We start from the raw sequence: 15360 nt of genomic DNA on the forward strand, positions 1-15360 counted from the left end.
GGGGGAGGGGTCGGAATCACTACCTCCCTCTCCTCTCTCACGGGGCTGCTGTGAAGCCCCAGTGGCTCAGTGAGAATCAGAACCATCTTGCTTGCCTCCCTCCATCGGAAAATCGCCGCCCAGCCCTGGGTGTAGTTCCCACCAGTGGCCACACGAGGGTGCTGAGGCCGTGACTGGAAATGGAAAGGGAGGGAACCGGGCGTTTTCTGCCTCGAATCCTAAAACCTCCGGCTGAGAGCACTTACATAAATTAGAGGTAATATTTGTATGGTATTTCATACCTGACGGGGTGCTCTCATATCTACCATCTCATATAATTTCCAAGAGGCCCCCAAGAGGACCATGCCGTCTGCTGCCGGCAGGGCTGGCCTTTAAACCACCCTGGCTGGGGTTTGTTTATTAAACCTGAAAGGTTTTCAGCCCCCGGGGGGAGAGCGTAGGGTGCCTCTGGCTGAATTTGGTTGCTTGGGGAAAGGACGCGGAGGGAGGGAAAGAGGCAGGGTGTGGGCACGGGGCTGGTGCGTTTATGGGGGGTGGGGGCAGCTGTGGACCAGAGATGGCTAAAGGAATGCAGGGTTCTCCCCTCCTCCACCCTCAAAGAGTCCAGGGTAACCTCCGGTCCTCCCGCCCCCAACCCCCTCACCCCCGCCCCGGGATGTAGGTTTAATATTCTCCCCGCTGCTGTGCTAAAAGTCATAAGGCATGGGCCGGTCAGACTGGCACCGGGTTTCTCAAACTCAGACTGCCGACTTTCGGACCAGATCGTTCTGGTTTTGCTGGGGGTGGGGTGGGGGTGGGGAGCAGTTCTGAACAGGTAGCCTGCTCGGTTCTCCCTGGCCTCTACCTGCCAGATGCCGCACCCTCACCACTGTGACAGACAAGAGCATCTCCAGACACTGTCCCGCGTCCCTGGGGAGCAAGAAACATCGCTGCACGTTGAGAGCCCCTGGACCAGAAGGACAAAACCGAGAGGACGCTCTTTATTATAGTGATGTCTGTCCTGCACCTGTGGCCAGGTACCCCTGTGCTCAGGCCGCTGTCTTTGCACCCAGTGGCCACTGCCACTGTAGGTACCCGGCCCTTGCCCTGGGATGCTCGAAGGTCCAGCATCTTCTTCTACTGCTTCTTTGTGGGTCTCTGGCCGGCTGGCAAGGACGGGTGTGGGCATGTAGTCACTCACAAGAGCGCGCGCAGGCCCATCGGCCAGAAGCCCTGACCCTTAGGAATGGCGCTCTCTTCTTCGGCAGCTGGAGGGCCATTTCCAGTGGGAGTCCTCGTGTGGGGACGGGGTCTGGTGAGGGAATGGGGGAGGCAGGAGGCAGAAAAGGCAGAAAAGGAGCTTGTTGTTAAGGGGCCTTTAAGGGAGCAGACGCCCACCTGCCCAGACAGCTCATTGACTGACTAAATGGATTCAACCCATTTTTAGAGAGCTCCTTCTGTCAGCTCCTTCAGGCGGGTGGTGAAGACACAGAAATAAGATCCAGTCTGCCTCTCTGTCTGCATCTCTAGAAACTCACAGACTAGCAGGAGAGGCACAGATAAGGCAGTCAGTGCTTCTCGTTCACGGTGGGACCAGATGGGGACTGTGGGAGTCTGATCCAGGCTGGGGACAGGCTGGGCTCAGGGAAACCCTCCCGGAGGAAGTTACGATGGTGCCCATTCACAGCTGAGAGAACCCACCCAACACGCTCAGCAGCCTGCCAGCAAGAGCAAACTCTCACTGCTAATATGTTCCGGTGGGGGGTGGGGTGGGGGGGACAAGAACAGCAATGAGCAATAATAGCAAAAGAAACAATGAGACTGGGTGGCCTCAATCCAGGAGGTCTTCCTGGACGAAGTGCTGTGATAGTATGTGGGCTGCCGTCTATGAGGTTGCATAGAGTCAGACACGACTGAAGCGACTTAGCAGTCCCTGGAGACGGACAGTCTTGGATTGAAATCCTATGTCTGACTGAGAGACCTTGAACCAGTCTCCTGGCATCTCTGAGCCTCAGTCTCTGTTGAGGAGGGATATGAATCCTTCCAAGACTTCCCAGTCCCTGTGCTGAGTGGGTGGAGTCCACACAACTGTTGGCAGAGGAAACCACACCAGCATGTGCTTAGCCCAGCGGCTGGCTCTGGGCCTGTGAGCTGAGTGTGAGTCAAGAGTTGCCAATGGGGCTTCCTGGGTGGCTCAGTGGTAGAGAATCCGCCTGCCAATGCAGAAGACACGGGTTCGATCCCTGGTCTGGGAAGATCCCACGTGCCATGGAGCTACCAAGCCCGTATGCCACAACTACTGAGCCTGTGCCCCGGAGCCCAGGAGCCACGACTACTGAAGCCAGCGTGCCCTAGACCCCATGCTCTGCAAGCAGAGAAGCCACCACAGTGAGAAACCTACGCACCGCAACTCAAGGGTAGCCCCGCTCACCACAACGAGAGGAAAGACCCCGCAGCAAGGAAGATCCAGCACAGCCAACAAATCAGAGTTGTCAGTGGATTTGGAGCCCCACAACCCGGAGAAGAGGAGATGGGCTGGGGCGGCCCCGGACCTGGGTGAGGCAGGACCCCTGGGGAAACCCGCTTGGTGCCCAGAGGGGACCCAGCCAGTTTGACAGATGCCACCTCCTCAATTCCCCTGCCTCCACCCTCCACTTTACACTGTGAACGGCTTCCACGGTGTCCAACCTGCTACCGTAAAAAGGATAGATTAGACAGCGTCCACCAGCAGTGAGGAAAATAATATCAGGGCAGAGGAGAATCCATCTTGAGCGTAAGGGACGAGCGCCCCTCCTATACATCAGCGGGTGCCAGGGGTGAGGGGCACATGAGACAGAGGAAGAAAAAAGGGCACAGTCCCTTCAGAGTAAGGGACGGGGCCCCGGCCGATCGGCTTGTGTATATCTTGCATTATGCAGCGGGAGAGAGAAAATCAATAGAGCTGTCAGCGGTGTAATGCATTCAGCATTGCAGACAGTCCCATCTCAGGATGCTCCAGACAGATGCTTCAAATTAAAAAAAGGGGGGAGGGGGAGAAGGACTGCAGGGGTGGGAGACAAACGCCCTGACAGACCAGAGGGAAAGAGGGGGCATGACTGAGGTGCTGCGAAAATTAAAGTCCATAAATCACCAGGCTGGGAGAGCATCCTGGGTGTGACTGACTGGAGACCCTTATCATCAGGGGTGGCAGGGCCTTGGCCCCCTCTGCAAGGTGGGCTTCGTGGTGGGGGAGAGGGGTGAGCACGGGGCCCTCTAGTATTAGCGGTGTTAGTGACAGGGCGGTGGAGGCTGGGCTAGACTGGGGTGTGGGGGTAGGGGAAGCCAGATGCAGTGAATGATAACCTTTGAGCCTCGGGGGGTTGTGGGGGTCCTTTGGGTTGGTGGGGGATCTCCATGGACCTGCCTGCTGGATGCCTGCTTTCCCCTCAACCTCAGAGTCTCTGACCTCCTACCCCTCCTCCCAGGAGCCCCAAGGGCTGCCTGCATCACCCCCTCCTTGGAGGTGACCCCTGTAGGAGCCTGGGCGGTCTGTGTATCCTTCCCAGAACTAGCTGTCTCAGGCGTAGAACTCAGGAGCCCTCTGGATGCTTCCAGACCCTGACCGGAAGCAACACAGCAATGACTGGTTGCCCATCCCTCCTCCCCCCGTCCTGCCTTCTCTCCACATCTCCCTCTTCTCCTCCCTCCCATCTACCCCCAGAGCACCCCACTAGCCGAACCCCACAAGGTCATGGTCACCCACGGGACCGGAGCAGGGTGGAGTTCCGACCTGGAGGGACCAGACGGCCTGTCTTCACGGTGCCGGGAGTCCGTGGGCGGCAGGCCTCCGGGGGCCCAGTGATCCAGTGTGGCCGCCTCCCCGTCCGGCTCCTCCGTGGCCCCGAGGCAGAGGAGTCCCTGGGGCTCAGCCTGCTCCCGTCTGTCCTGCCCATCATCCCAGCGTCCCCCGCACTCCCTGGTCCCCGGAAGCCCCGACACGTCTGCAGGCTCAGGTTGGCAGACACAGGCGCAGACGCACCCTGGCCGGTGAGCCTCCCGCGTGCGGGTGAGCCGCGCGCCTGCATAGCCGCCCACCCGAGAAACAGGCAGGCCCGAGGCTGCTTCACCGGGTACCATCGCCCAGGACACGTTCTGCCAATTAAACTGGTGACCGCGTTTCCAGAAGCAATTGCGGAGAGCTGCACTGCCTCCCAAGGTGAGGCGATTAAGGAGAGCGCTCGAGGCCGCCCTGCGGCTGGAAGCCGGGCCGAGGGGTCAGGGGACCGCGGGGACATGAGGGCGCCGGAGTGCGTGCGCCAGCGGAGAGGGTCCCGCGCAGGAAGCCGGAGTTGGGAGGAAGGAGAGGAAGCTGGAAGCGGCCGGGGGGCCTGCACCCCACGCTTCAGAGCCAGAACTGGGTCTCTGTGCCCCTGTCCTTCCTGTCTCCTCTGGTGTGTGCCAGTTTAGAAACAAGATTTGTGCGAATCTAGACTCCATCCCCGGAGAAGGCGATGGCACCCCACTCCAGTACTCTTGCCTAGAAAATCCCATGGACGGAGGAGCCTGGTTGGCTGCAGTCCATGGGGTCACGAAGAGTCAGAGGACTGAGCGACTTCACTTTCACTTTTCACTTTCATGCATTGGAGAAGGAAATGGCAACCCACTCCAGTGTTCTTGCCTGGAGAATCCCAGGGACGGGGGAGCCTGGTGGGCTGCCGTCTCTGGGGTCACACAGAGTCGGACACGACTGAAGCGACTTAGCAGCAGCAACAGCGGCAGCAGACTCCATCCCAGGGGTCAGGGAGGCGCACTGCCTGCTTGGGAGCGAGGAGGAGCAAACTGACCCAGGTCTCTGCGGTGAGAAACCTTTCCCGGGGTCTCCTCGGCTTCCTTGCAAAGGCTGGGGAGCCGCCAGAGGCCTCCCACGTGGCGAAAATCACAGCACCTTTGGAGCAGGAAGGATGGAGTCAGAAGTGGCCCCAACCAGTCTCCTTCCTGGCTGAGGCCTGGGGAAGGGCGGCCCTGGCTGCTTACCACGTTCTCCAGTTCTCCAGCTCCAAGACACGACCCTGCCTGCCCTGCCTTCCTTCCACCTCTACCTGCTCTCTGGATCGCCTATAAGGTAACACGGGCTGTTCCCTTTGCTCTGCTCTCATCCTCCCCGTGGGCTTCCCAGGTGGCTCCAGTGGTAAAGAATCCACCTGCCAATGCCGGAGACTCAGGAGATGCAGGTTCGATCCCTGGGTTGGGGAAGATCCCCTGGAGAAGGTTACCCACTCCAGTATCTTGCCTGGAGAATCCCATGGAGAGAGGAGCCTCGTGGGCTACCGTCCATGGGGTGGGGCTGCAGAGTCAGACATGACTGAGCACGGCACATCCCTCCCCGAGAAGTAGCCTGTGGTCTCTGGAAAGTTAACCTCCCAGACGGGGGGTGATAGGAAGTGGGGGGAAGGCCGAAGGGCAGTTGGGTCCTCCCAACTCTGCCTCCTTCTTTCCTGTTTATAGTTTCCCCCTCAGCCCTTGCAGGGCAGATTGCTCTCTTGTTGGTGGAGGAAGGCAGATGCAGCCGGCTTGTGAAGGACAGCAGGTGAGGTCTTTGGGGGAGATCTGGGGGCAGGGCGGGAGTAGGGGGGAGTGGCTGCCCTTGGGTGTCCATGCAGACTTATCCCTCTGGGAGCAGGGCCCTGGTGGGGTTGGAAGAGGCGCTGTGTGCGGCTGACTGGAGTCACATCAGACCTGGAGAGGAAGCCTAATGGGAGAGCAGTGGGGGACCCTGTTCTGTGGGTTCAGGGTAGAACAGGACAGAAGCTCCAGGGGCTCCCCGGTGGCTCAGTGGTAAAGAATCCGCCTGCAATGCAGGAGACAGGGTTTGATCCCTGGGCTGGGAAGATCCCCTGGAGGAGGGCATGGCAACCCACTCCAGTATTCTTGCCTGGAGAATCCCATGGACAGAGGAGCCTGGCGGGCTACAGTCCAGGGCGTTGCAAAGAGTCAGACACGACTGAGCGACTAACACACACACACGGTGTCGGGTGCCACACCAGCTGCTGTGGGACCACCATGTCCCACCATCCTCACCACAGCCATGCATTAGGCAAGATCACAGTCCTTGTGTTGCAAGCGAGGTCCTTGAAGCACAGAGATGTTAAGCCACTTGCTCAAGGTCACACAGCCAGAAACTGAAGGAAAAGGACGCCTCGTTACTTGAGCTTGGAGCATTTCCCCATTGAATTCCTCAAAGCCCTTTGCCTCCCTCTCCAGGGACCAAGTGGGTCACAGGTTGCTGAGAGAAGGATTCAAATTGAGGTGATTGCTTGAATTTACAAATATGTATTGGGCCCCTGCTCTGTGCTGGGACTGGGGGGTCTCGAGATGAATCAACACATTTCCTGTCCTCATGGCCTTGGCCGCTAGTCTGTGAGGTGGGCCAGTTTCTCGGCTCTGAGTTGGCCCCAGGGCTCCCAGCTAAAGAGACAGCAGCCATGTGACTCCCTCTTCCCCATGACAATGTGACCCTGCCCCAAGGCCTCGGATGATTGGGCCAAGCTGGGACAATCCTGGGTTTGGAGCCAGAGCTTAGAGCCTCTGGTTTGTTTTGTGGCTGATTGTCTGGGGTTTCATCCAAACCGGGGGCCCGGGGAGCCTCTTCGGGAGAAGCCAAGGTAGGTGCATGAACACTGGAGTCAGGGACAGGAGCTTCGGAGAAAGAGGAGCTGGTGGACACCTTCCTCGCGGCTGTGACAGCAGCTAAACGTTCTCTTCCAGGTCCTGTGAAGCTCACCCCTCCCCTGCACACAGATTTCTACCTTTTCTTGAAGCTGCTTTGAATTGGTTTGCATTTTGGGAACCAGATGACCCCTAGGATAGAAGACAAGGTGAGAAATCCAGGTTGGGTGGAGGATCCCTGTGCTGGAGGGGCCTGGAGGAAAGGGGTTGGGAATCTTCCTGGGGCCTCAGCAAATGACTGGGGTCTCACCCCAGGCAGAGAGGAGAGACAGAAGGGGCGTCCCAGGGAGTAGGGGGCAGCCTGGCAGAGGGAACAGTCCACACCGAGATGGGCAGATGTGCCAGTGGCCGACATGCTCTGGAGCCTTCCTACAGGGGTGTGCTGGCAAGTGATTAAAATCTGGCTTTCTGACCTAAATTACGAAATCAGTCATTCATTTGTAGCATGTGCTGATTCCCACGGTGTCAGTCCTCCTGCCGTGGTCAATTTCAGGCTGTTGACGTGATGTCAGTTTTTGAATGTGGAGAGAGTGGTTCCCATGAACTGGTCAGAGCCGGTTCTAGGAGACCACCCATCAGGTCAGCAGGTCATCACCTAAACGCAGGGGCCACATGGAGAGGACAGGAGAGGAGGAGCAAGATGGGGTTGGGAGGGTTTTTTGAACTTTATTTTACCTCTTTGTATTTTTTGGCTGTGCTGGGTCTTCGTTGCTGTGCCTGGGTTTCTCTAGTTGCGGTATGTGGGCTTCTCACTGCGGTGGCTTCTCCTGGGGCAGAGCACGGACTCCAGGGCCCACAGGCTTCAGTAGTTGTGGTACATGGACTTAGCTGCCCTGCAGCTTGTGGGATCTTCCCAGACCAGGTATAGAACCTGTGTCCCCTTCATTGGCAGGCGGATTCATAACCACCAGGGAGGTCCCTGGGAGGGGTTTCGAATGTGTGTTCGGGAGGCTGAGCTTCAGTCTCAACTGGCAGAAGCCCAGGCTTGATTGTGTGCTTTGGGTGGGCGGGTGAGTCAGCAGCTCTAGGCTCTTTGTGGTCTGCTGAGGCCTGGCCTCCCCTTAGGCTGGTCCTTTGAATAACCCCAGGGGGGTCTGTTCAAGCCTGGTACTGGATCTGGGGAGGGGTGCATAGAATGTGAGGTGCACTTTCCCAGCAGAGGGGGAGAAGGCGAGTTCTGACTCCCCCAGCCAGCTGTGCCGCGGGCCCATCCCTCATCTTAATGAGTCTATCCAAATCTCGTTTGCTAATGAGGATTTTAATGGTCACAGGCTGACAAGCGAGACTGAGAGGGGAGACGGGAAGGTCGTTACAGAAATGAAGTGTGGAGCTAAGTGGCACGCCACTGCCATCCACCTTCCCACCAGAGTGGCTGAGCCATGGGAAGCAGGGACAGGCTTGCCTCACTTTGGGGGCTCCTGGCTGGGCCTGGGGGTCAGCACCACGGACAGGGCACAGCTTCGTTCTGCCTTCCCTTGGTCTGGCATGCCAGCTGCTTCTGCTCCCTGATAAAGTTTGTTTTTCCTAAGCTTCAGATGGGGTGTCATCCCCCTTTGGAAATCTTGAGTGCAGACCCAGATGCTGTCTGCAGGGCAATCTTTGCACAATCTCGTAGCACCTATGACAGGTGTTAAAATGCTTCATTTCCTTGGCTGTTTTCCCTACTCATTTGTAAACCACCTTGAATGCAGGGTGTGTGTTTCCGTCTCCATATTCCTGAGTCCTGACCATGTGCCCAGTACTCAGGGAGAGAATTTGTTGGGGAATGAATGAATGAACTGGTGAATAAATGCGTAGATGGACAATGTGTTCAATGAAAGAATCAATGGGTATAGAATCCTGGCTAGGCTATTGAAAGGGTGGGTAAAGATTCAGATACAAAAAGAAACATCCCATGCTTGAGACTGCACAAGAGGGACAGGAAAGTTACAACAGAGATTTCCAGAAATCTTCTTATCCATCCCTTCACCATTCTTCCTTGATACAGAGCTAGTCAGATAAAAACAACACATTTCAGCATTCTATACAGTTATCTGTGGCCATGTGACTAATTTATAGCCAACAGGGTGTAAGGAGAAATAGTGTAAGGGGAGGGGCATGCCCTTCTCCTTCCCTCCCTCCTTCCTATTGGCTGGACTGTGGGGCTGATAGCCGGAGCTGCAGCAGCCGTCTCAGACTGTGAAGCCAGCCAGTTTGGAGCAAAATGATAGACTGAGTCTTCTGATGACTCAGCAGAACAGAGCTTCTGGTCTAGTCCTGGGTTGCTAACATCTAGATTGCAGTGGGAGACAGAAACGAATCTCTAACATTTTATCCTGTTATTTTAGGCTTCAGTGCCTCAGTTCAGTTCAGTTCAGTCACTCAGTCGTGTCCGACTGTTTGCGACCCCATGAATCGCAGCACGCCAGGCCTCCCTGTCCATCACCAACTCCCAGAGTTCACTCAAACTCATGTCCATCGAGTCAGTGATGCCATCCAGCCATCTCATCCTCTGTTGTCCCCTTCTCCTCCTGCCCCCAATCCCTCCCAGCATCAGAGTCTTTTCCAATGAGTCAACTCTTTGCATGAGGTGGCCAAAGTACTGGAGTTTCAGCTTCAGCATCAGTCCTTCCAAAGAACACCCAGGACTGATCTCCTTCAGAATGGACTGGTTGGATCTCCTTGCAGTCCAAGGGACTCTCAAGAGTCTTCTCCAACACCACAGTTCAAAAGCATCAATTCTTCGGCACTCAGCCTTCTTCACAGTCCAACTCTCACATCCATACATGACCACTGGAAAACCATAGCTTTGACTAGATGGACTTTTGTTGGCAAAGTAATGTCTCTTCTTTTGAATATGCTATCTAGGTTGGTAACTTTCCTTCCAAGGAGTAAGCGTCTTTTAATTTCATGGCTGCAATCACCATCTGCAGTGATTTTGGAGCCTAAAAAAATAAAGTCTGACATTGCTTCCATTGTTTACCCATCTATTTGCCATGAAGTGATGGGACCAGATGCCATAATCTTAGTTTTCTGAATGTTGAGCTTTAAGCCAACTTTTTCACTCTCCTCTTTCACTTTCGTCAAGAGGCTTTTTAGATCCTCTTCACTTTCTGCCATAAGGGTGGTGTCATCTGCATATCTGAGGTTATTGATGTTTCTCCTGGCAATCTTGATACCAGCTTGTGCTTCTTCCAGCCCAGTGTTTCTCATGATGTACTCTGTGTATAAGTTAAATAAGCAGGGTGACAATATACAGGCTTGACGTACTCCTTTTCCTATTTGGAACCAGTCTGTTGTTCCATGTCCAGTTCTAACTGTTGCTTCCTGACCTGCATATAGGTTTCTCAAGAGGCAGGTCAGGTGGTCTGGTATTCCCATCTCTTTCAGAATTTTCCACAGTTTATTGTGATCCACACAGTCAAAGGCTTTGGCATAGTCAATAAAGCAGAAATAGATGTTTTTCTGGAACTCTCTAGCTTTTTTGATGATCCAGCAGATGTTGGCAACTTGATCTCTGGTTCCTCTGCCTTTTCTAAAACCAGCTTGAGCATCTGGAAGTTCACAGTTCACATATTGCTGAAGCCTGGCTTGGAGAATTTTGAGCATTATTTTACTAGCATGTGAGATGAGTGCAATTGTGCAGTAGTTTGAGCATTCTTTGGCATTGCCTTTCTTTGGGATTGGAATGAAAACTGACCTTTTCCAGTGCTGTGGCCACTGCTGAGTTTTCCAAATTTGCTGGCATATTGAGTGCAGCACTTTCACAGCATCATCTTCCAGGATTTGAAAGAGCTCAACTGGAATTCCATCACCTCCACTAGCTTTGTTCATAGTGATGCTTTCTAAGGCCCACTTGACTTCACATTCCAGGATGTCTGGCTCTAGGTGAGTGGTCACAACATCATGATTATCTGGGTCATGAAGATCTTTTTGTACAGTTCTTCTGTGTATTCTTGCCACCTCTTCTTAATATCTTCTGCTTCTGTTAGGTCCATACCATTTCTGTCCTTTATCGAGCCCATCTTTGCATGAAATGTTCTCTTGGTGTCTCTAATTTTCTTGAAGAGATCTCTAGTCCTTCCTATTCTGTTGTTTTCCTCTATTTCTTTGCATTGATTACTGAGGAAGGCTTTCTTATCTCTCCTTGCTGTTCTTTGGAACTCTGCTTATATCTTTCAGATGCTTATATCTTTCCTTTTCTCCTTTGCTTTTTGCTTCTCTTCTTTTCACAGCTATTTGTAAGGCCTCCTCAGACAGCCATTTTGCTTTTTGGCATTTCTTTTCCATGGGGATGGTCTTGATCCCTGTCTCCTGTACAATGTCATGAAGCTCTGTCCATAGTTCGTCAGGCACTCTGTCTATCAGATCTAGTGCCTTAAATCTATTTCTTACTTCCGCTGTATAATCATAAGGGATTTGATTTAGGTCATACCTGAATGGTCTAGTGGTTTTCCCTACTTTCTTCAATTTAAGTCTGAATTTGGCAATAAGGAGTTCATGATCTGAGCCACAGTCAGCTCCTGGTCTTGTTTTTGCTGACTGTATAGAGCTTCTCCATCTTTGGTTGCAAAGAATATAATCAATCTGATTTCAGTGTTGACCCTCTGCTGATGTCCATGTGTAGAGTCTTCTCTTGTGTTGTTGGAAGAGAGTGTTTGCTATGACCAGTGTGTTCTCTTGGCAAAACTCTATTAGCCTTTGCCCTGCTTCATTCCGTACTCCAAGGCCAAATTTGCCTGTTACTCCAGGTGTTTCTTGACTTCCTACTTTTTTTTCCTACTTAGCTGAAACTAATCCTAAGTCATATATGCGCCACCATGAAAGACAGACTCAAGCATAAGGGTCAAGGGCAGATCAGTACGGTGAAATTATGGACGCTGGTCCTGAGCAGGGTTGTCGAGACTCACCCAGGGTGACGTCTAAGCTGGGCGCTGAAGGAGGAAGGGGGCACGTGAGGAGCAGAAATGTGGGGAAATTGTTAGAATGCTGACTGGGCTCCCAAATCCCAGGTACCTGTCCCCATCCAGCCTGGAGGAGCTCCCTGCATCTCTTCCTGTGCTCAGCATCCTGGGAAGAAGGAAGGTAGCTAGTCAGGGCTCCCAGGTCAGGGCAGCCAGGAATCCTGGCAGGGGCTTGGGACACCGAGAAGACCAGAGACCAGGAGACAAGCACCGGCATCAGATTGTGTCAGATCTTTGATTGCTTTCTCCATTTCCTCTCCCAAGTGGGGAGGCTCTCAATCATGGCTGGCTGCTGGGTCCACCAGGCTGTGCCACCCTCCCATGGCCTGATTCTATGCCTTTGGGGGAGGAGAGCTTGGCGAGGCACTCCAACGGGAGATGTGAGGGGCAGGATTCTCAGATGACCTCCAGTGACCCACACCCTTCAAAATTCCCCTCCCTTGAGTGCAGTTGGGGCCTCTAACTTGCTTCTCACCCAGAGAATATGGCAAAGGCAAAGGATTTTTGCAGGTGTCATTAAGGTCCCTAAACAGTTAACGTTGAGTTCATCACAATGGAGATTATCCTGGTGGGCCTGATCTAATCAGGGAGAGGGACCAGAAATCAGAGGCCCCCCCTTTCCTGCTGGACTTTAAAGAAGCAAGCTGCTAGGAATTCTATTGCTGTCAGGAAAAATGGATCCTACCAAGCATCATGTGTGTTTGTCAGGGGACTCCAAGCCTCAGAGGAGACCCCAGTCCCAGCCACACTTCTAGTGCAGCCTGGTGAGACCCCGGCAGAGGCCTCAGCTAGACTGTGATCAGACTCCCGACCCACAGAAGCTTTAGTGTCATAAATGTGTCTTGTTTGAAGCCACTACATTTGGAGTAATTTGTTATGCGGCCATAAAGATTTCACGCAGAGAGGCCAGCGTGTCTGGACTAACCCTGCTTTGGTCCTGCCTCCTGGCCCACCTCTCTCAAGCTGGGATGTTAGGCTATGTGGGATCTCCGCTTATGGCGACGTGATGATGAGAGAGAAAATTAAAATCCAAGATGGAGCGATTGGAAAACTGTAATCTTGGCGCACAGTAGTACTTAGATTTCCCATTATTGATCCCCTCAGTGGATATTCTCCAATCTCGTAATTACAGGAGGACATTTTCAATTTGGGCTGAATTGCCTCCCCTCCCCCCACGCCGCTCCTTGATTTCTCTGAACTCACAGTAAGGCCAGGTGGGTTGCAGGCAGCTGTGGAGTCTAAACAAACAGTGCTAATCACTTTAATTGAAATCCTATCCCTGCCATAGGAAGGCTCCAGCAAGTGGTGTCTTCCTCTTATCTCCGTGGGGCAGGGGGTGAATTCTGCCCCTGGTTTGAGGCCACTCAGGGCCATCTGCTTCCTGTGGCTGACCTCCTGTGAATTCCTGAGTTCCTGTTTAATCCTGGGTGAGGCTGACAGGTGCTGGGGTCTCCTGAGCTAAACTTTATCCCCCTGTCTCTGGTACGATTTAAGCATCTCTGCCAGGATCCCTGGGCCAGCACACTGAATCCTCCATTCTCTGCTTTGTTGGCCACCGGGCAGTTCACCTTATCAGCGGGCTAACCCACTGGTTCTCCCCTCCCCCAGGGATACTGGGCAGTGACTGGAGATATCTTGGGGGTTACAACCTGGGAGGAGAGTGAGTAGGGACCGGGGATGCTGTTTGACCCCCTCCAGTGCACAGGATGGACTCCGGGTGATCTGGCCCCAAATGTCAGCAAATAGTGTGAAGGCTGGGAAAGGAAAAATAAACATGCAGTCAGCATTGCTAAGAGAGCTCTCGGAAATGGATTGGGGAGGCCGTGCAGGAAGTGTGACTTATGCATGTCTCAGCCTGGCTGGAGTCTGACCTTTTGACCTGATGAAGTCACCCAGCCCATCTACCAGAAATGCAAGATGCCTGTTGGACCCTTACCCTAAAATAACTTGTGGTGGTCTATCTACTCATCAGACCCCTGTCCAGAGCCCCTCTCACCACTGGCCAGGAGCATGTAAAGGAGAGATTGTCCCACAGAAGAAATTACCACTGCAGACACCAGGGAGACGTATACTGCTCACAAAAAAACATTTTCCCCTAAAGCCCATCAAACCTGGCATTTAACCAGGACTCACAAACCCTAGCAAGCCCATTAAACCTGGCATTTAACCAGGAATCACAAATCTCAGTCCCAGAGCGACCCTGCTGCTCCATAGCCTAGGAACACGGGGAGCCACCGGCTTTACAGGTTTTGCTTCTCATGGTTCCTTTCTCTAGTTTTTATCAGGGAAAGGGAAAGATTACTCCCTGGCTGCCTTCCTGGCTCCCGCCAGCCCCTGAGAAGCCACGAAGCTTTGGCTCATGGAGTGTTTGCCAGGTTGGGCACTGGGGGTACAGAGAGTAACTCAGTTCGGGTAGAGAGTCTGCAGGACTCTTAAAGGACATGGTCTGATCCTGTCCCCATCTGAAGTGAGGGGCCTCCAGGGGGCCCCTCTTCACTAGCATTGTGCTGTCCACGGTCCTGAAAACTTGGCCAAGGCTGTTGGAACCTGGTGGGGCCAACATCCCAAACAGCCATGTAGATGAGACTTGAGGAGGGTCACCTGCCCAGGAGGTGGCTCTGCTCAGCTGGGTGACGCCTTCTCCCCTTAAAGAAAGTGGCCGCAATGTGCCTTCCCAGGAGGGTGACAGGCTGAGGGCCAGCAGAGGAGCAGCTGGCCCCCAGGGAGGGGGCCCATTGCTCAGACCTCTCTAGTGCTCACCATCTTCTTGTCTCCGTTTTCTCATGTCCCTTCTGTAGAACCTCCGAGGTCCTTTGTTTGAGGGACCACACATCCTCATTGTCCAGGTGGGTGCCTCGTGTCCTGGCATGATAATTAAAGGCTCTTCTTTTCATGCTAAGAGATGTTCTGGCTTAGGACATGGGAGGGGGCCGTGAGGACCCCTGGGGACAGTGTGGCCACGAGACAAGGGTAGTCTGTGGCTGGTGCCAGTTTGAGAACAGCACCTTACTTGTCCACCAGCAAGTAAGTGCAGACCTCGAGAGGATGCGTGTAGAAACTTTCATAGCAGTTGACAAAGACATTTTATGGCTGATGATTTAATAGTAATAGAAATTAGATTTCTTTTGGTGAGTTATTTAAATTTCATTTTTCTAATAATTCCTTTTTATATTACTTTTACAGAGTGTTAATGGTGCAGCCATTTGGGAAAAGAGGTTGGCAGTTTCTAAAAAAGTTAAACATTGGGACTTCCCAAGTGGTCCAGTGGTTAAGGCTCTGCGCCTCCCCTGTAGGAGGCATGGGTTCGATCCCCGGTCAAGGAACTAAGATCTTGCATGTTGTGTGGCTTGGCCAAAAAATTAACAAAAAATTAAACATATGGCCCCTATGTTTAAAGCTACCCTATATGATCCAGCAATTCAGGGTATATATACATACATGGCTTCCCGTATGAAATGGACATGAACATGGTCAGACTTCAGGAGATGGTGAGGGGCAAGGAGGCCTGGCGTGCTGCAGTCCATGGGGTCACAGAGTCAGACACGACTGGGCGACTGAACAACAACAACAATATATGCCTTCCCAGGTGGCACAGTGGTGAAGAACTTGCCTGCCGATGCAGGGGAGTCAGGTTGTATCCCTGGGTCCAGAAGATCCCCTGGAGGAGGGCATGGCAACCCACTCCAGTATTATTGCCTGGAGAATCCCATGGACAGAGGAGCTTGGCGGGCCG

The 15360-nt window shown here is 53.5% G+C and overlaps 1 long non-coding RNA gene across 2 annotated transcripts in view; it reads left to right on the forward strand.

Annotated features, from left to right (window-relative positions):
* Positions 1-15360, forward strand: part of LOC101907074 (uncharacterized) — a 45717-nt gene continuing 30357 nt past the window's right edge. The window contains exons 1-3 of one of the 2 annotated variants that reach the window (XR_001494400.3): positions 1-5080; positions 5464-5545; positions 6724-6833. This is a non-coding gene — a long non-coding RNA (uncharacterized lncRNA). Of the gene's footprint in view, positions 5081-5463; positions 5546-6723; positions 7603-15360 lie in introns of those variants that run through there. The other variant, XR_238855.4, reaches the window with a different exon arrangement.

The sequence above is a fragment of the Bos taurus genome, chromosome 19 (assembly GCF_002263795.3).
Source record: "Bos taurus isolate L1 Dominette 01449 registration number 42190680 breed Hereford chromosome 19, ARS-UCD2.0, whole genome shotgun sequence".
Lineage (NCBI taxonomy): Eukaryota > Metazoa > Chordata > Mammalia > Artiodactyla > Bovidae > Bos > Bos taurus.